Source organism: Sinohyriopsis cumingii, chromosome 4 (genome assembly GCF_028554795.1).
Source record: "Sinohyriopsis cumingii isolate HCF-2022 chromosome 4, ASM2855479v2, whole genome shotgun sequence".
NCBI classification, from domain to species: Eukaryota; Metazoa; Mollusca; class Bivalvia; order Unionida; family Unionidae; genus Sinohyriopsis; species Sinohyriopsis cumingii.
The window spans coordinates 88023885-88044665 of record NC_142964.1 but is presented as its reverse complement, the minus strand read 5'-3'; the positions used below and the strand labels follow the sequence as shown (position 1 = coordinate 88044665).

Here is a 20781-nt window from a genome sequence, read left to right as displayed (position 1 = left end):
TTGTGGTATGTACTTAATTACTATGATAATTTAGTATCTAGAATTACTTTTGTAGTATTTCATTTACATGCATATTGAGAAATGGGCCTTACATGGAGAATTAGATGCGAGGCAGAATTATGTAGATTGTTAGCCTGTGTTAATTTTGTAATTCACTATCAGGTTACTTCATAGTAAACCAGTGCATTTATTAATGCGTTATGTTAGAATTTACACATGCTTGAATTGTGAATTTGGAAACATGGTTGAAGTTTGCAAGGACAAACTTAAAGACCTAATAATGTTTCCTACCTTAAATATTCTCAACATGTTTTTTCTATTTTTCAAAATTTCATGGTGTTTGTGTTTGTAATTATCTTATAGGTCTGGTCTAATGTTGTGAAGCACTAAAAGCTTTTAAAGATTAGGCACTATACAAAGTACACATAATTATTATTATGCAAGATTCATTACTATGGACGTATGCATATATCAGAGCATGGATATTTGAATAATTCCGTACTTTGTATGAGATGTAAGGTAAAGAATGCGTCTGATTATTGTGAAAGTTTCTTATAACAGGATTAGGAATATGTACTGATGTGATGGAATTTATTGATTATGTACAAGAATTGATACCATTCTGATTATGACATTTGTTTTACCATACAAGAATGTATGGGCATCTTGATGTGAACGAATGAGTGACCAAAGAAATGTAATAGCTGTTATATATTGATAGGCTGTGTGTAGTGTGAGATGAGAGGGCTAAGGAAAATACTGTACAGTTCTTGTGTTTTCACAGGAAGCTCTTTAGGGGACAGAGAACTTGCGGTTCAAATGGGTCCCAAGTCTTCAAGAGTTGGAGACGGATTTGAGACTAGCTGAGACAGTCGAAGTCGACAAGAGTGTAGTCGTGGGAGAGAAAGTCGAGCAGGAGGAGGAGAAGGAATCTGGAAAAAGGTCAGGGAGGAAGAGAAGGAATTGGAAGAAATATGAGCGAAATGATACAACAGATGAGTAGAAATACAAGGACAGGTAGAAATCAATCTCACACTGCTAATCAAGTGATGCAATAGGCTTATTAAAGGGTCGAGCGGAAGGAGTGTAATTGGAAATTTGAGTCATCTGATTACTGAATTGTTATTAAATTGTTATTTCATTGAATTTCAACTTTTTTTTTATATTTAACCATCTAACCGTTGGCATTGCTGACGGGGAGCTCAGAGCTTTAAATTTAACTTCCAGCAAAACAGAACCTGGTCAGGACGTCTATAATTGTTTAAATAAAATATTGGGAGCACCTCACCCCAACCATATACTACGCCACATAATAACATGTTGAACATTTTATTCCCAAAATCTTCCCAGAATAATTTCAAGAAATTTTGTGATAAAGGAATTTAAACATTTTAAGCCAAGATGAAAGGTATGACCTGAGTAGACCTACCACAAATGAGGGTCTATCTAATTTTAGTATGTTAAAGTTATGGCTACGAAATTTCATATCTAAATAATGTATGTGGCAACTCTGTTAAGTTTGCTAAAATTCTGCACCACCCTGGTTCATGCAGCCCTGGAGTGTTTCTTCTGGGGTTTGAAAAGTTTTCAAAAACTAATTTCTTTCTTACATATTATTTTACATTTCAAAAGAAATTTCTGAAATGAGCTAAATAATTTTTGTCTCTTGTCAGTCTTGGCAAGTAACAAATAGAAATTATTTGACTTGTTTCATAAATTTAATTTGAAATGAGCACAAATTTAAGATTTTATTAACTACATGACCAAAAAATGTAGTTTTTTGGGGGTTAAAACTAATTTTATTTATGCAATACTTACATGTCGCTATTGCTTATCTATCTTCATGCCGAAAATACATCATCTGTTTCACGTGAATACATTGGAGAAAAGTCAGTATGACCGTCTGACCTTTTGCACACAAAGGTAGATATATTTAAGTGTTATCCTTTTCACAGGCAACACTTTTGCAAGACATCAAAGCAATAGTGACAGGTAAGTATTGAATAATTAAAATTAGCTTTACCACAAAAAAAAAACTACATTTTAATAGCAGCAATTACTTATCCTATCATTAATGTTTAGCTGAATTTGTCACTAAGGTGAGTAGGCTGATGTCAAACTGATCAAAAACAGAAATTAAATGTACTCACCAGAGAGGGAGAGGTCCATCTATAGAAGGTTCACGTCTCTCTGAGTAACACACTGTGCCGTAACAATGGGACCCAGAGAAAATATGCCTGCACTCTGTTGTGCTATTGAGTGGAGGTAGAAGGAGGAAATGATAGTATGGGAGTGTCAAAAGGCTGCCTTCATCATATCCTCCCTGAAGGAATGATAAAGTAGGCCATGAGGTAGCAACGGCTCAAACCTCATGCATTTTAAGTTTCATAAAGGCAAGGTCTCAATTGGTGAAGAATTTGTAGGCTCTTTTAATTGTCATAACAATCCACTGGGAGACAGTAGCAGCCAAAATGTCTACGGAGCCCTCATGCCAGCAGCAATAGGAAGATACATTTCCAACCCTTTCTTTTTGCTTTAAGATAGAAGCAGATAGCATGCAAGGGGCATAAGAGTCTATTTTGATCATTTCCTGTGCAGATTTTACTGAAACTGGGAATCTCTGAGCAAGGGAGCTAATGAAGGTAACTGTTGTTTTTTGGGGGGGAAAACACAGTTGACAGAGAAGGGAAACAGATTCATAATTCCCATTAAACCAGAGACAGCCACAGTCAATAGACAAAGCGTGAATTTCACTCTGTCTCACAGAGGCAAGAGCAAGGATGAACACCATTTTGAGTGTGGGATCCAGAAAGGAAGCTTCAATCAATGAGACTTTGGTTAATGACCATATAAAAAGAAAGATTCCATCTGGGCATAAGAGAGAGGGAGACAGGTCTATGAAGCTCAAAATACTTTATTAGATCAGCAAGATGCGGATCGGAACTGAAGTCTGTGCCCTGAGAGAATTTAAGCTTGTCTGTGATGGCAGCTCTAGTCTTTGACAGTGGATACTAAAAATCTTTTGGTCCCATGGAAAATCCCCAAGCTCATTATTATCCCACTGCACCCAACCCTTTCCTTCCCAGACTATGACACAAGTTAATACCATTTTTCTAAGTCTTTGCTATGACTCGGCCAGGGTTCAAACCCACAACCTTCCACATCTGAGGCAGATGCTCTAACCACTAGGCCACCGAAGCGGTCCTGTGCTCTAGCAAGACATTGGAAGTGTCCAATAATACATTACTGCGGAAGTGGAGAAGCCTGCTGACAAGGCCATATTCAAGATAAATGGATGCCTATTAGATTTTGTTACTGCCTCCAACAAATATTGGAGAGCCATTGGTGACAGAGATTCCTCCTTCAGAATTGAAAAGAAATCAGCATGCAAGGCTATGGCCAATAATGACCTAGCTAAAGATTCCAGTGTTTCCCAGCTCCCAGTAGAAAGACCAATTTGATCTGTTTCAGTATCCAGAGTGTGAATTTTAGTGGGACATGAAGGAGTAACAACCTTGTAGCTAGAAGCAGCTACCAAGGGTTGCAACAAAAAGGAAGAAGCAGACCATCCCCTACCATGTCTAGCAAAACTTGACCATTGTTAACCCTTTGAGAAAGATCCATGATTGTAACCGAGTGATGAAGGAGCAAGAGATCTGCTCGAGAGATTGACCCAGAAAGTTTCTCCAAAATATAAAGTATTTTGGAGTCAGCAGAACCTCATTCACTTCTTTATGAAATGACCGGGATTCCTCCTCCTTTGCCTCTTTAACTGAAGGGTGAGAAAGGCCGGGTGACAAAAATTGTGGTACATGTTGAACCTGCAATCTCTCCTGGGAGGCAGGACTACATGACCCAGTATCTCTCTGCTTAGTAGGAGATATGGTGGGAGGAGAAACTTGAACTGGAAACTCCTCCCTGAGAAATAATAAATTGTTTAAAACCATGGTCTCTGTTGGTGGTTTAGGTCAATTCTCTGCCTGCCTATTACATTTTAGACTGAACCTTTCATGGCGAAGTAGGACCATGGCCCACAGGCACAACCTCACTACTATGCTGCCTATGCCAAGGAAGGCCACATATCCTACAGGGATTATGAGGAAATAATAATAATAATAATAATAATAATATATTATCTTTTCCCTTGACATGCCTGATGTAAATATTGTATTTCTACAACATCAAACTCCACCTAAATAATCTGATTTTTATTTTCATCTTGCTAATAAAAGTATTGGAGTTCTGATCACTAAAATCAATAATCGGAGAAGGAGCTGAACTAATATACACTTTAAAGTTGCAAAGCCATTATCAAAGCCAAAACATTCCTTCACAATTGTGGAATAATTTCTCTGGTGCTTATTTAACTTCTTAGAAAAATAGCACACAGGATGATCTACACCATTTTCATCTTCTTGACTAAATAATGAACCAACCCCAACATCACTAGCATTAACAAACATTTTAAATGACTGACCGAAATTTGTAGCTGAAACAGGGCCATAGAGAGCAATCACGGGCCCTGGGGTAAGAAACACCTGGGCTGCTCCTAGTTCTTGCTGAAGCAAAATTTTTCTTTTATAAAATTAAAAAGTTCTTTGGCCCAGGCCCTGGGGATTTATCCCCGGTTGCCCCCCATCTTGTCAGGCCTGTCTGAAAGAACTGGTGCATTCTTAAGTATGGCCTTTAACTTATCAAAATTTGTCAGAAAAAATTAATGTAGATTTTTGTGGGGTAAAACTAATTTTAAGTATGCACTACTCTCCTGCCACTACTGTGTAGCTAACCCATTTTCATGTCAGAAACTTACCATCCATTCGATGTGAACACATCCTGCCAGAGTGGAGAAAAAGTTAGAATGACCTTTTGCACTCCACTCTCCTATTTTGTACACCACTCTTTATGTCAAATAGTATAATGCAGAAGTTAGATATTATGCCATCTTTTCACAACGATAATTACACAAGACATCAGATTATCAGAGTGGGGGTGGGAGGAAGGCATTCGACAATAGCGGCAGTTAAGTACTGCATAATTAAAATTAGTTTTACCCCCCCAACATTTTTTTAAAAAAATAAATAGTAGCAATTACTTTTCCTGCTGCTACTGCATAGCTGAATTAGGTGGGCAGGCTGATGCTCTGGTCAACCTGATCAAAAACAGAGAAAGTGAGTTGCACTCACCATAGAGAAAGAGGTCCATCTATAGACGGTTGATATCTCTCTGAGCCCCATGTATCATCATACCAAAGGGCCCCTGAGAGATGTGTTCTATCTCCCTAATTGGGAGGGATTAACCTACTGTTGTGGTGATCAATCTACCAATGAGAGAGTGCAACCTGTGGTTGCAGTGCTCCACCTTCTTAATGAGAGGGTGCAACCCACTGTCATAATGTTTTACCTCCCTAAGAGAATGGTACAACCTGCCACTGCCATACACAACCTATCTAATGGGAGGGTGCAACCCACTAGGAACCAGAGGCAGCCAGTGTCCATAAACAAGGCATGAATCTCACTTCTTTGTCTTTCAGCAGCTAAAGCTAGTGGGAACAGAGCGAAGTATGAGGTTTTGAAAGGAAGCTTCGCTCAATGGTTCACATACAGCTTGGTTAATGACCATAATAAACAAGATTCCATCTGGGTGTGAGAAACTGGGAGACAGGTCTCTGGAACCCAAAACACAAGACAAGAGCATCTAGGTGACAGAAGTTCAATAGCCCTTAAGAGTGGATACTGAACATCTTTTAGTCTTAAAGAAGGAACAAAAGGAAATCAGCAATGAAGTTAAGTGGGACTGAGAGGATCCTAATGCACCAAATGCAGAAGATTTTCCACCAGTCATCATAGATCTTGGAAAAAGAAGCTCCCTTGGTCTGAATGATGTAACTGGCAACTCTGCCCAAAAACCTGTTCTGGAAGTGAGAACGCTAGGGATGAGCCAGCCAAGAAGGTGGAGAATGTGTGAGCTGTTGTGGTGGAGGGATCCCTGGTGTAGTGACAGAGATAAAGTAGAGTCCTGGGTCGATCAATCAACAGGTCGAGGAGATTGATCCGAGCAATTCAGAAGTTCAGATTCATTGCAGAACTTGTGGTAGCAGTCAGTATGGTGAAAGGCACTATGTGAATAAGTGATCCCACTGGAAGCTGAATGTATCTACTGTCCATGCTCTCTGATCCAGGGCAGACATGTAAAAGGGAAGTTTGTTGTTCAGCTTGGTCACAAACAGGTCCACTATAGGTCTTCCCAATAGAGAAAACAGGGACTCTGTTACTGGGTGGTGATGAGACCATTTTGTGAAGAAGGCTTGGTCTGTTCTGGATAGACTGTCAGCTAATACGTTTATCTTGCCCAGAATTTTGAGTTGTGACTTTCTCTTAGGCTGCCCAGATGACAAGGTTCCAGACCTCCACACAAAGAGGAAGGGCATTCTGTCTCCTTGATGTTGCATATATGCTAAGACAGACTTGTTGTCTGAGGGGACCATGGCACATCGGCCCCTTATGCTGTTGATACACCCAGGCAATGCTAGAAATACTGTTTCTCTTTCATTTCTAGGTTGTGGATGTGGAGGGACAATTCTGCCTGAGTCCAAAAACCATGGAGAATTATGCCCTTAAGCTCTAAATGAGCCCACCAACTGGAATCTGACCCATCATCGAACAGATAGGCATGGGGATTGGGTGCATACATGGGAACCCCCATCACGAATCTGTCTCGATTCATCCACCAAGCAAATGGTGGTGAAAAAACAGTCCTAAGTGAATCAAGGCTGATACAGAATCTCTGTGAGGCTTCCAACTTCCATGAACAATTGGGTTTGCTTGTTGGATCTCTAGGAGAGCCATGATTTGATCTACAAGATTCAGAGGAACCCGGGACCAAGTTTTAGTGGTGAGGAAGTTCATTCCCACATAAACAGAGACTTGTGATGGACAAGTTCCGACTTTGAGGGTGGGAAAGAGACCCAACTGAGTTAAGGTAGACCAAGAGCAGAACAGATCCTGATAATGTGACTATTTGAACACTGTTTATCAGCCAGTCATTGAAAACTGGAAAATCGATGTTCCCTGTATTCAGAGGTAGGCCACTACCACTCCCATGAACTGGATGAAGACTCTGGGTGCAGAAGAGATTCCAAACGGCAGAACCCAGAGTTGAAACACTTCCTGCTCTAAACAAAACAATATATTTGTGGTGTGGAGGAAAGGGGATGTGCAAATAGGCATCCTGAAGGTCAACAGAGATGGTCCAATCAAATAGACAAAGAGCATCCTGGAATGAAGAGGTTGTCTCCATCTACAAGGTTTCCTCCAAAAGAAACTGGAAGAGCGGGGAGAGATTGATTATGGTCCAAAATTACTGCTTTCTAGGTGACCAGTAAGATCCAGGAGTAAATGAAGACTATTCAAAACCCTCTCAACTGCCCTTTTTGCAAAAGGGTGTGCATCTCTTCCCTTAATTCAACCAGATTGGTATGAGGAAAGAAAATGGGTCCTTGATAGTGGGGATTGTTCTCGAAACTGGAGATGATAACCTCATTTACAATGAAGAGGCCTGGGCAAGCACCTACTGGGATGTGCATGATAGGGGATGCACAGCAGGAGAGAGGTTAATTTGCTAAGGCTGTTCCTCCAATCCTGCCAGTAGACACCTTGGACCTGATGAGGAAGTGGTGTAGCAAGAGGTGGGAATTGGACTTGGCTTGTGTCTGCTTGAAAACTTTGGCAGATGGCCCCTGAAGGCCATTAGCCTGATCTTGTTTCGTGGTTGAGAGAAAGATCAATGTTGGTGATCCAGCAAAGCTGGATAAGCCAGGGTAGGAATGCTGCCCCCAAGAGGGTCTCGGCTTCCAGTGGAGCAGCCCTTAGAAGGTCTTTAGTGTGGTTAAGCAAGACCTTTGATGAGTCCAATGAAGCATCATGATGGATGTGCAGAATGTCCACCAATAATGCCATGGCAACAGAACGCATGCCAAGATGTCTGGCCACAGCATCTTGCACATGTACTAATCTGGCTGGATCCACAGAAGCTCTTCTCAACATAGTAAAGGAAGTAGCTGAGAATAGGTGGTCATCCAAAACTATGATTACAAGAAACCAGTTTCCTGCTCCATGGCATCAATTGTTTTGATGGGAAGGCATGCAAAGACTCCCATAGAAATACCCACTTTGGCCACATTGGCACCCAAAGAAGGAGGTTGACTGGCCACTTCTGAGAATGTACCTGGTAGTTGGAAGAATAAATATGGGATCTCAACATTGAGGGAGGAACAGACCATCCTCTACATTGTTGACCTACATTGGCCTTGTGAATACCTCCATGATATTTCCTCAATCGTGGATGAATGGGAGAAGAGGTCTGGTTCAGCTGGTATGCTGGAGATCTTTCCCAAAATGGAAAGGATCCTAATGGACTGTGTGCCCAGTATTTGGGGCACAAGTCCTGGGGTAACAGACAGTAAATCTTGTTTACCACATTATCAAAGGACCAGACCTCCCCTTCCCCATCCATCTGAGATGAAAAGGTGGGCCTGAGAGAAGGTGTCATTGCCATAAGTTCTGTCTAGAACTCGCTGGAGGCAACAAGGTGAGAAACTACATCATCATCATCATAGTCAAGGATGCTCTGAGAGTGGCAAGGAATCAACATGTCCCTTGATTGAAGGGATATAGAAGCACCCTGTGCCATAGTCCCTGGTTCATTGTGAGTTACAGAGGGGAGATAAGAACATCTGTCTACATCAAGCCTTCCAAAAGGAAGCCACCTGGTGATGAGGTGATAGTGGTACAAGAGCGGCAGCATCACTCAACTATGAGGGAAGGTCCACTAGCCCATGGGTGCATAATGGACCAAGGGCCCTGAGGTGGAAGGCCCCACATCCCAAAAGGGATCCTAGGTATAATTGGGAACAGGGGAACACTGATGCAGTCCCCATCCCTAGCCCAAGTCCTGTGAATAGAATGCAAATCTGGTACAGACGGGATGTTAAAGGGTGGTGGTAGAAGCTCTGTCCTTGTCCTGTCCCCATACGGAGAGGAAGATAAGTGATAGACGGGAAGACCTCATCTTCAAAGATGTATCACTATGTGCATCATGGGTGTGGTGTTTTGCCTCCCAAACAGAAGTGGGGCAACATGCTTCCAGAAGCACGATGTACTGCTGTGCTCTACATCCCTAAAGGGAGGGTGCAACCATATGATTGTGATGCTCCACCTCCTTCAAAGGAGGGTACAACCTGCTATCACAGTGCTCTAACTCCCTAACGGGAGGACACAACCCACTGTCACAGTGCTCTACCTCACAATGGGAGGGAGCAATCCACAACCTGAGGAGTGCATGCTGCTAGAAATTATAAATTTTCTTCGTCTCCAACATCTAGACCCTCCTTTGGGAAGGGCCTCAATGGACACCAAAGATGTTTGTCCCAATATGTGTGACCTGGAAGAGACTCTTTCTTGGAAAATTCTGAACAAATCGGAGTGAAGGTTCCCCCCGCCTTGATACAAGTTTAAATTTGCAAGAAGTGTAACGATTTTTCCATGTGCACTTTGAGTATCTATGCAATCACTGTGTGACTATCCCAAAGGCCCTTTTGGTGGCCACACTGCCTCACAGACTGTTCTGACATAATCCTGTAACAAAGTAATAATAAGGTTACTTGTTGCTTTAAAATACAACTGGTTGTATGAAGTGTCATACAGTGTACACCATGTGTATGCACTAAGAACATTCTATAATGTGGCCACGCACCTCGCCTGGTTGTACGTAGTGTCGTACTATGTACACCCATGTATGCACAGTGAACACTGTATGATGTTGAAGCAAAACTAGCATGGTTATATGCAATGTTGTACTGCGTGCACACCTGTGTATGCACTAAGAACACAGTACATGAAATAAACAACAGAGTTGGCCTCATGAAAAATTACCATTAGTTTTCCTGATTGAAAAACAAGATAATTCACTTGTGAACTTGTTTATTAAAGCAACATTCAAATAAATATTCAATGTCAACGTGTAGCTCAGGCAAACAAAAATACATGAATTTCAAAATAGAGGAAACATGTATGCAAGGAAAGCAATGTCCTCCAGTAAGGCAGGGCCTGTTGTTATTTTCCTTAGAACACAAGGACTTACCCATACCACAGTGATTTGTATATGTCTAAGGAACGTGTGTCCACTAAAAAGATGGAACACAAGGTAGCCTCTGAAGCAATAAAAAGAAATAACGTCTAAAGGGGAAAAGGTTACGATAAAGTTTTCTGAATAGACAGTTGTAAAATTGAGACTAATTAACAACTGCAGAAGACCGCTGCTTACCATAAGTTGTTACAGATATACTTTCTCTGGTGACAGTTTTGGCAGACTTCTACCTTCTGCATATAACAAGGTGACATATAGAGTGGTGTGTAAAATAATAGAGTGGAGTGCAAATCTCTACTCTGTGGGAGGTTGTATCCACATCGAATGGACAGCAAGTTTTTGGCACAAAAATAAGTTAGCTACAAAAAAGCAGCAGGATAATTGCTGCTTTCAAAACTACATTTTCTTGCTTACCAAACTGACAGGGGTTCATTATGGAAAAATTGGAGCAAAATTTCCAAAAATATCCATCGGTTCCCAAAATCACATCAGTTGCTGCTTTGTCCTAAAAGGCAGAGGAATTCAGAGACAGCCTTGACATTAGCATCTATAGGTTTAACTTGTTAATGTCCCACAATGTCCTAGAAATGTAACACAAGCATGACAAAACTCACTTTTTGATAAATTAACTGCCACATTTGCATAAGTGAATCTGTCAAAGAATTTCCAAATTGATTCTAAGTGATCTTTCCAGGTGTCATTATAGATGATGACATCAATGATGTAAGCATTGCAGTTATCTACACCAGATGTAATCACATTCATTAATCATTAATAAGTACAAGGCTAACCTTTCATCCCAAACGACATCACTAAATGTTCACAATCATTAATAAGTACAAGGCTAACCTTTCATCCCAAAAAACATCACTAAATGTTCATAATAATTCTGGAGTCATGAATGCCAAAACTTCCCTTGCCCATTCTGCCAGAGGAATCTGCCAAAATCATTTCAAAAGGTTAAATCTGGTGACATACTTTGCATTTCTAATTTTATCAATGCAGTTATCTATTCTTGGCAATAGAGATTAATGATTTAAACGCACAGTTCAAATTTCTATAGTCTCTGCATATGAAGATTGTATTATATGGTTTCGTTAAAAGTAAATATGGTGAACACGTCACTTTTACTAGGTTCTATGAAATCATTCTCCAGCAAATACTGTATTCCTTTTTTCAAACACTCCTGTTTGAGAAGGTTCATCCTATACAGATGCTGTTTCACAGGTCTGGGATCTACAATTTCAATGTCATTTAGATTTTATTTGTTCATGTTGGAACATCTGGAAACATGTGCTCATATTCAAGTAACAGCTGTTTTAGTTCATTCTTTTCTTGCTGCTGCAGATGTGAAAGTTTCTAGTCCAGATTATTCATAATTTCAATGCCAAAGATTGGTTACACGAAAGTCAATACAGTCTGATTGCATTCCATCGCTGAAATTCTCACTGTTGGACAGGTACAACTAAATTAATTGGGGCCCCGAGTGGCCAAGTGGCCTAAAGCACTCTCTGTTACGGATCACTGCCATCTCACCTCTGTCTGCATGGGTTCGAGTCTCGGATTCAGCCAATGTGGGTATGTGAGAAAGCTTGCCAGTAGCTTCTCATGGGTCGGTGGTTCTTTCGGGGTTTTTCCTCCACCATTAATACTGGCTGCCATGTATAGCCTATCGTGTGCTGAAAAACTGTGTTAAACCCTACAACAACAACAACTAAATTAATTGCATGATTAACCTGGCTATCTCTGTCAACATATTGGTACTCCTTTAATATTTTTACATCCCAGGAGTATAAATACTGTAATTTAACTCACTCAAAATTCTTCTTAACTTTGTAAGGATCACAATATCTAATCTGAAGAAAATTTTTAAATGAGCAAGAAAGATAGAACCCTATCATCAGACTGAAAAGTTCTCTCCATTGTAATCCTACTGTACCGAAATTTCACTTTTGACTTCAACTGCTGGATGCTTAATTCATGCATAATTTGCTGGAGAATTCCAGACATAAAATTTGACCCTTGATTAGATTGGACAGATGAGGGCAGGCCAAACTGAGTAAATAAACTTTATCAATGCTTGTACTATTGTTTTAGTTTTAATATTCCTCAAAGGAACTGCCTCAAGGAATCTTTCAAAGACACACATTAGAGTTACCAAGTATTAGTTGCCTGACTTAGTCTTAGGTAAAGGAATGACACAGTTTACCATTATTCTGCTAAACGATTCGTCAAATGCAGGAATAGGTTGCAGCAGGGATCGCACTGGGCTTCACCATTGTCACAAATTGCAATTTTTATCCAGTATTGACAACAAAATACAGTAAACTTGTTATTAGAGACCACCCCTTCTGCCCAAAAAAAGGGTCGCTCAAGCCAGGTGGTCTCTCATAGCAGGTTTGTACAAAAAAAAACTGTTTCCAGTGTCCTGTTTCAGAACAATTTAAGGAAAAATAACCACATATCACTGTACATATCTTCAATTCCTTATTAATAATTCATGCTAAAATATTGTATGCATTCATCTGAAAACAAAATTATATTGCAATTAAGATAAATTTCTATCATTAAACATGAAATCATTTCTGATTTGCTCCTTTTCTTTTATAACACCCAAATCTGTTTTAATGAAGTTTAAACTGCTATTTTTGCGAGTGATCTGCTCTTTTTTCACTTCTTTCACTTCCAGTAATTATTTTCTCCAGTTTTAAAGTTTGTCTCTTTTTAGTTGGAGGTTCATCCATTGTTACTAAAGTACTAGGTGTTAACATTATTAGTTCTCAGTTGTAATATCAACTGTAAAGGCAGTTTTTACTTGGCTTTGGGAAAATATGAAAAATCTACACGTGCACTGTTTATCTAACAATTAATGATACAAAAAGAAACAGTTATCTCATCCAGAAACAGAATCGCTTACTCAAGAGACAAAAGTCAATGGCTTAATTCAAAGAAGACATCCAGGGATTAACTCTATAAACAAAGCGTAACTCAGTCGCACCAACCTGAGTAGTCAACATTTTGGTGATGGAGATGTAATCACTTTAATAATAATATCAGGAGGGAAGAAAAAAAAATCACAAGCCTTTAACACTATCAATGAATCCCGCACACAATTCTCTCTTCCTGGTTTAATAGACAAAGACATTATTCACCCGCAGTCAATGTGGATTAATTCTAAAGACAAACAATATACATGACCAGTACCTTAATTTTGGCACTACAATGGCAATATTAGCCTGGTTTATGGACTGTAGCATCTGTCACCCATAGCTAGAATCATTTTTTTTCTTCTGTTCTTTTTATGCTTGTTTTTGATCAGAACAATCTTTACTAGTCAAGCGGTCACTATTCAAATGATTACATAAAGGTCAGTGGTGTCTGTTCTCATGATACAGTCATTCATAGAGCTGGATACTAGGTCCTACTCTTTACATATCGTGGTAGCTATGATAAGGCCAGCAACCAGGCTCAGTGCTGTAATAATCTATGTGTACTTTAGTCTGGTTTACAATGGAAAAAATAAAATATAATTATCCCTATAAAATTTCAGACATCAGTAGCCAGGCTATTTTTTTTTTTGTAGAATGGTATAAGCTGTCATTGTTACAGGGATTTAATAAAGATCTGTGGAATTTATACCCATTTTTGAGATGCAATCATTCACAGCAGTGTCAAAATGCATATTTTGCCAGGACATAGCGGTCACGTTCAGCAGGTGGTCACTCATGACAGAGCATTTATATAATAAAATTAATCTGTGCATTATGATTGTGGCCGGAAATGACAGGTGGTCACTCAAAACAGGTTTTACTGTATACCATCTGGCAAATTTTGGGTGACATTTCAGGCTGTAAAAATTGTATATACAGTCTTGAGAAATTCAAAGGCACCATGACAGGAAGCCGCAAACTTGGATCCATAAACAAATCCTTTGATCATATTGACAAACCATCCTAATACGGCATTGTTGTACCGCTACCAGTAATGACAGAAAGAAAAAGTGGAGACCCACTTGTTAGTCTGGTCATGCTACCTTACTAGCTACAATCGACCACCTCTGAAGGCAGGAATGAGAATGTCTACAATCTACCAAACAATGGCAATTTTTTTTTTTCTTTTTGAAAAATGTACCACAAAAGATAGTTTTGCTGAAACTTCCAAGGAAACTGATTACCTTTCAAGCATCGATCGTTCTGTATATATACTAAGCAAATGAAAAAAAATTCTGTTTCTGTCAATGTTTTACAATTATCTGATGTTGCCTCAGCAATAACAAATGGGCATTTGTTTGGTCCTTCAATGAGGGCAGTTATCAGCACTTTAATAACACATGAACCTTCATCAAAGCAAGGTGAAGACTTTTGATCAAAGAAGTCAGCAACAAACCTAAATAAAAGCATTATTTCATTTTTCATTATGATCATAACATATTTATTGTGCCGTGAAAGTTTCCTGTTTGCAACAAACAAGTTGCTTACGATTGCTACCAATGGCATCATAAAACCCAAATTAAAGTTCCAATATTTTGAAACAATCAATATCTGGCCGTCGAGTTAAATGAAGGTGGAATATCTAGCAAGAATCTTCAACTTTTAAAATTTGTTCACATGTTTTTATTTCCCTACGAATAGCCTCATCCCCTTCGTAGTCTCAGCATCATGGTAGTTGTCTCTGGCTGACCAAAATCTAGGCCAATTTAAGTACATGTACATGTAGCATATAAACAACTATACAACCAGTGCTACAAGGATAATAAATATTAGAGTGAATTGTCTTGTGAAACGTGTTTGTTGACAATAGGATATAGATCAAATGAGGGCTACCATTTTTATATATATACATTTTAGTTGTGTTTTCTAATGGGATTTAGTTTATGTGTGTCTGCATGTTTATCAACTAATTTTCTAACACTCAAATTCATGGATTTTTGATATGCATATATATTATATAACACATGTGGAATGTACTACACAAATGCATGTTTCCAATATATATTTATTTCAGACTAGTTGTCTTCATTTAGTCAAAAATTTCCATTTTTTCTCTGCGTAAATCCTAGTCACTGACGACAGGTCATCTCTTCAATATTTCACTTGTATGCAAAATTTCAATTTATTTTCAGGCCACTCCCCACTTATTTAAACAGCCTCTTTTATGTCAACAATATTACCATGGTCCTGATGATGTTGAGATAAACGGATAGTACTGTATTATGAAAATGGTGACAAATTTTTAAAATTGGCAACAAGATATTGAGATTGGCAACTTTTTGGCCAAAAATATTTTTAAAGCCAGTACCATTACTGAATCTTCTGATTGGGTTTTCCTACCAATGGACAGGTGTGACAAGATCAGCAGTATTTACAAATATCATATTTAATTTTTGGCCAATAAAAGTGATTCAAGATCTTGTGATTAGTCTTATTGATCCTTAAATGACCAGCCAATGGAGTTTCATGGGCCATACTAAGTATTTCCTATCTGTATGACTTTGGAACTACAATCTGAATAGTTCACTGACCACTCATCAGCAGCAGGTACCTCAGGTGGTCTCCATTTTCTCATAAGGACTGCATTTTTAACAAAATAACAAAACAGGCACTTCTGTGGCTTCAGTTTTGCTAACAGCCTTCTAGAAAAAACAGATCTCAGGATCTTTTAACTGTTTGACGACAACTGTCATTTGTCACCCTGGTTTGAGTAAAGAGAATAAGTAATTAAAAGATGATCACTGTGATCAGTATCATTTCACTGGTCCAAACGAGGAGGAAAAGTTACCTCATCAAACACCTGCGTCAGCTAAAGGAATAATTTCCTAATCAATATCATTCTTGAGAACTTTCATTGTCATATCTCTAGTAACTGTACAAGCTGGGTATAAAAAACGGATTACCACAACCTTATCTCCAACTAGGTTACTGCCTAGTAATGAATGAATACCCTTAATGGGTAAAGATGACACTGTTCCCACCATCACTGGTAATGAGACAAAGTCTGATGACAAATTTACAAAATGGAAAGGAACATTAACAAAGCTGCACACTACTCCCTGAAATAAGAACACTCTCATTAGAAGAAGACTTCTCAGAAAAAGGCAAAGTACCTGATAATAAAAGACTCTGAGAAACTCCTGTGCCCCTACAAATTTTAACATGGATAGGATTGGTTGAATCACTCATGTGTGATATAGAACCATTTTACAAGAATGGTTCATAATTCTCTATAACTTAGTCAGACAGGGGTTTGTTTGACCTTACAAATGTATTTCTTTCAATACATGACAAAGACATTCACCTATTAGAAATAAGAGCATTTGGCATAGGTTTGTCTTGAATGTATTGCTTATATTTCAATCTGTACAGTAGCAATCAGAAATATGTACTGACTGGTTGTAGGACCAAAATGTCATGAAAGTACATGTTCTAAATGCATTGGTCAATGTGCTTTGTAATTATCTTTCATTTTAAAGTAGAATTTTTAAATTTCATACAGAAATAAAGAAAATATTAGTTCTTTCTTGCACTTATTTCTAGGTGCATCTTTTCACTCAAATATACTCATATACATCCTTTTTAATATTAAAAGTATATTTATATTGTGTTATTGGTATATTTAAACAAAAACTAAGTTATATTTTACCAAATATTATTAATATACATTAATAATAATCTGTAACTTTCAGAGCTTCACTGGCCTTGTGATGATGGATGTAGTTATCAAATTAAATAAATTTTAAACCTGCATTTGAATCCACGTGAACTGCTTTCACTTTTTAATACCTTTTTGTATTTTCTACATGATAATAATTAATATATTCTTTATGTTTATCAATATTAATTTCAGTACAAACTGGTACTGGAGTTTTATTGTCATGTGTGTCTGCATGTTTATCAACTACTTTCTTAACCAAGTGTTTAAAAAGATTCAGGAACAACTCTGCCCATGGCGGAGTCAGTTTATTAATGTTCTTGGCCCATAATGAATTCGGAAAACCCAAATCAGCCCATAACATATTCAGCCCTTAACTCATTCAGCCCCAATCCTGCTTGTATGCATGATGAGGGTGTACCCTACTTCCAAGTTCTGCAGCATCAAGGTCATTTAAGATATACCAAAGTGAGTGGTATTACAAAAATGCAGACAGATATTGCTATACAATGATACCAAATAATCTGGACATTCTAGTTCCACTACAAAATACAGAGGGAAAACCTCATTTTTGTAACCCGTTTTTTTATTTCCACCCAAAATTTGCTCATGGTTGGAATCTGATTTTGTGTCCGGATTTTAGACCTTTTGGCGTCTGATCTAAGGCAGACCAGTCTGAACTGCACACAGACAGGTGAACCTTTGCAAGAACTAGGATAAGGTAGGCATTTGGAATAAAGAGTGGTCTCAATATGAAAATGATGGGTCCATTAAGCAAAAAAAATAAAAAAAATAAAGAACTCCAACTTTTACCCTTCTGCTTATGCACAAGCAAAATAACCAATACAAAATGATGTTTCTAATATAACTAGGCATTAGTCTAATGGAAAATCTGTTGAAAGTCGATGTGTTAGGATGTATTCAGAAATAGTCCCCAAAATGTCTTTCCTACTTGCATTTCAGATGAAAACGACAAAAACCTCCAAGGCCGAATGAGTTAAGAGAGTTAGCCCATTATCTATATGAAAGTAATGTGACATGTGAATCTTACTACAGTCGTACTTCCCATCTATATACCGTAAATTTGTTATCAGCAGTGAATATATTCAAGTATTCTAAGTTTAAAATGTCTCGTCGTTGTGAGACCACTGTGTTAGCTGAATTAAAGATATCTTTTCTTTATTTTTTGAAAAAGATCAGCAATGAGACAAAGCAAACATTTCTAATTCTAATCTTATGTATTTATTTTTATGGCATAAAATTTGTGTAATTTTGCCCTGTCTTATTTACTTCTCTAAACATTAACCGTAATTAAATATTTTATTTATTTATATTCATTTATTATCAGCAGTAACAACTATTTGATGTCCTCTTTTCTTGACCCAATTTAGTGAAGTCCATTGGAAGAGCATTTTCAGTCTGGAAGTTGTTTGCTGACATTTAAAGTGTCGAGCATTTGACAATCACGACTGAATTGGTTTGGTTATGATATATTAGTATTAAATTGTAGAACAAGTAATATTTAATTTAATCTAGTAAATGAGCCTACATGACCACGCTGAAATTACACTTTAATTAACTCCAAGAGTAATGCATGTCCAGTGCATCTGAATTGTTAATTAGTATTGTCTCGTGCTCGTAGTTAGTAATAGGGGATGCAAATCACGGAACAGTCAACAACAGAGAAAGTGGATGTTGAAAGTGTTTACATTCATCAAGTAACGAGTAAAAGCTAGTCTACGTATACACACATACCTCCAAAAATATATGTAATTCTAAGTATATTTGAATGTATTTGAGTAAAAAGACGTATCGCTTAGGTCATTTGACATAACAGTACGTACTGACTTGACTGGTCGTAGGACAAAAATGTCATGAAAATATATGTTGCAACTGTACTGGTTAATGCGGGCATTTTTATCTTTAATTTTTTTTAAAGAATGATTGAATTTGATAAGGAAATAAAGAAAACAGGAGTTCTTTTCGCACTTTTTCGTTCTTTTCACGAAAAGAAGTTCTTTCGTACTTAGTACTACCGTAGTACATTCTATCTAAACTAATTCAAGGCAACACGATTATAACTATCAGTACTGAAATCCATAAACAATGAACGGGCTAGAATGATACTTATTACATCAAGCAAGTCTATTTATTAAATAAAGATGTGATTCGTCTCTTAGAAGTAAAAAACTCACCTGTCTTGCGGGGAATTTTTTTTATCGCGCCTTGTTGATCAACATGTCCGGGTAACTTCACAGGTAAATCCTTATCAAGTATGGTGGAAGTGACGTCACTACCGATAGAGGGATCATCTCAAGAATTTTTAAGGGAAAAAGCAAACCTGTGTTGAGAATAATAATAATAATAATATCAAGAAGAAGAATTTCACTGGAGATTTAGACAACTACCAAAAAGGATGCGAGTGAAATATTGCATGAACGATAATTTCAAACCAAATTTCACGCTTATAATTAGATGCTAATAGGAAGATCTTTGTTAAGAATAAACCAGTTCTGTTCAATGATTTCTTGCCTGCTTCGCACACATACTGGCAGTAAATAATGTAAAAATTTGGCAAGAAAAGTAGGTCATTTCAACCCCAATATACTTTTGATGGTCGGTAACATAAGTGATAAATGTAAATGCACTTATGAAACTGCGGGATACTTGATAAAAGCAGTTATGATTGCTGTATATATCTAACTACAATGTGTGTGTGTGTGTGTGTGTGAGAGAGAGAGAGAGAGAGAGAGAGAGAGAGGAAAGAATGTCAACAGACCGAACGAACAAATGATCTTCTATATATATGGATCTATAAATAAAAATGCGGATCAAAATTGCTCTACAACGAGGAGAATACATCACTGTACACTCAAATGATTTTATCCTTTCGGCATTACCGATATTACCGCAAAGGTTTCTTAAGGTAAATTCGTGCTATTCAGTATTGGATCAAACATTGAGGCGTCATGTTGATCTGGTACTCGTCCGAGTTTCCTCTAACCCTTGTCACCCCTTTTTCGATATTTGGACATTTATGTTGAGGTGTAGGGTCAGAGTCAATTCCCTATCGAAAAGTTGGAATTCGCCGACACCATTTGGTGTCGGCATAGGGTAGTCACTTACTAGCCGGCCTAGCAAACTAAAACGACCGTTCATCGAGAAAAACCTGCATGAAATCGATAGGAATATGATTTATTTTCTCAAAAATAGTGAATATAGCATTCGTTATATCTTTAATCCGCTGACAGACGAGAAGTAATAACAGCGTTGATGAAAGTTGAATGGAACTCGCCATTTGCATTCCGAGTCAAATGACTACATCAGTCTCGCAACCTACATGTCAATGACATCAGAGGTCCAATAATCACGTGATATCAACACTACACCATTTCTAAAGTTGTTGTACATAGATTTCGAAAATATTAATTAAAAGTCACGTAATACTTGTACATAAATATAATGTACACTTAATTCCTAACATATTAATTTCGTCGGTATCGCAGCAAGGTGGAGAAAACCAGATTCATCAAATTCTAAGCACGTGTCGGCAATGTATTTTGTTGGTATCACGTGACTACCGCACTGGCATGTGCTCTCCGCTTGTTGAATATGGTTCTTTCCAAGTTGCTGCAACATTTACAGATTTATGGTCGTTGTTTTCATAATAAATAATTTTAGAAGTTTATGTTCTTTCATTTTTCTGTAAATAGTAAGTGATTTTCTTTTATATGTTCGATTTTTCCTGCAGCAACATTAGAAATGATTTATTGTTGATATCACGTGACTATTCCCTATGTCATTGACATGTAGGTCGCGATATTTGTGTAGTCATGTGACTCGGAATGAAATGGCAAGTTCCAGGTCAAATTTCATCAACGCTATCGTTCAGGCTAGCCTGTCAGCGGATTATAGATATAACACATAACTCGCAATATCTGAGAAAATAAATCATATTCCTATCGATTTCATGCAGGTTTTCGGTGAAAG

At 38.0% G+C, this 20781-nt stretch overlaps 1 protein-coding gene across 7 annotated transcripts in view; it reads right to left on the bottom strand.

Moving 5' to 3' along the window:
• Positions 1 to 19125, bottom strand: part of LOC149801616 (uncharacterized) — a 234537-nt gene extending 215412 nt beyond the window's left edge. For all 7 annotated transcript variants that reach the window (XM_089955875.1, XM_089955878.1, XM_089955881.1 and 4 more), the window contains exon 1: positions 18987 to 19125. The gene's annotated coding sequence lies outside the window, so the exon portion shown is untranslated. The remainder of the gene's footprint in view (positions 1 to 18986) is intronic.
• Positions 19126 to 20781: the final 1656 nt, after the last annotated feature.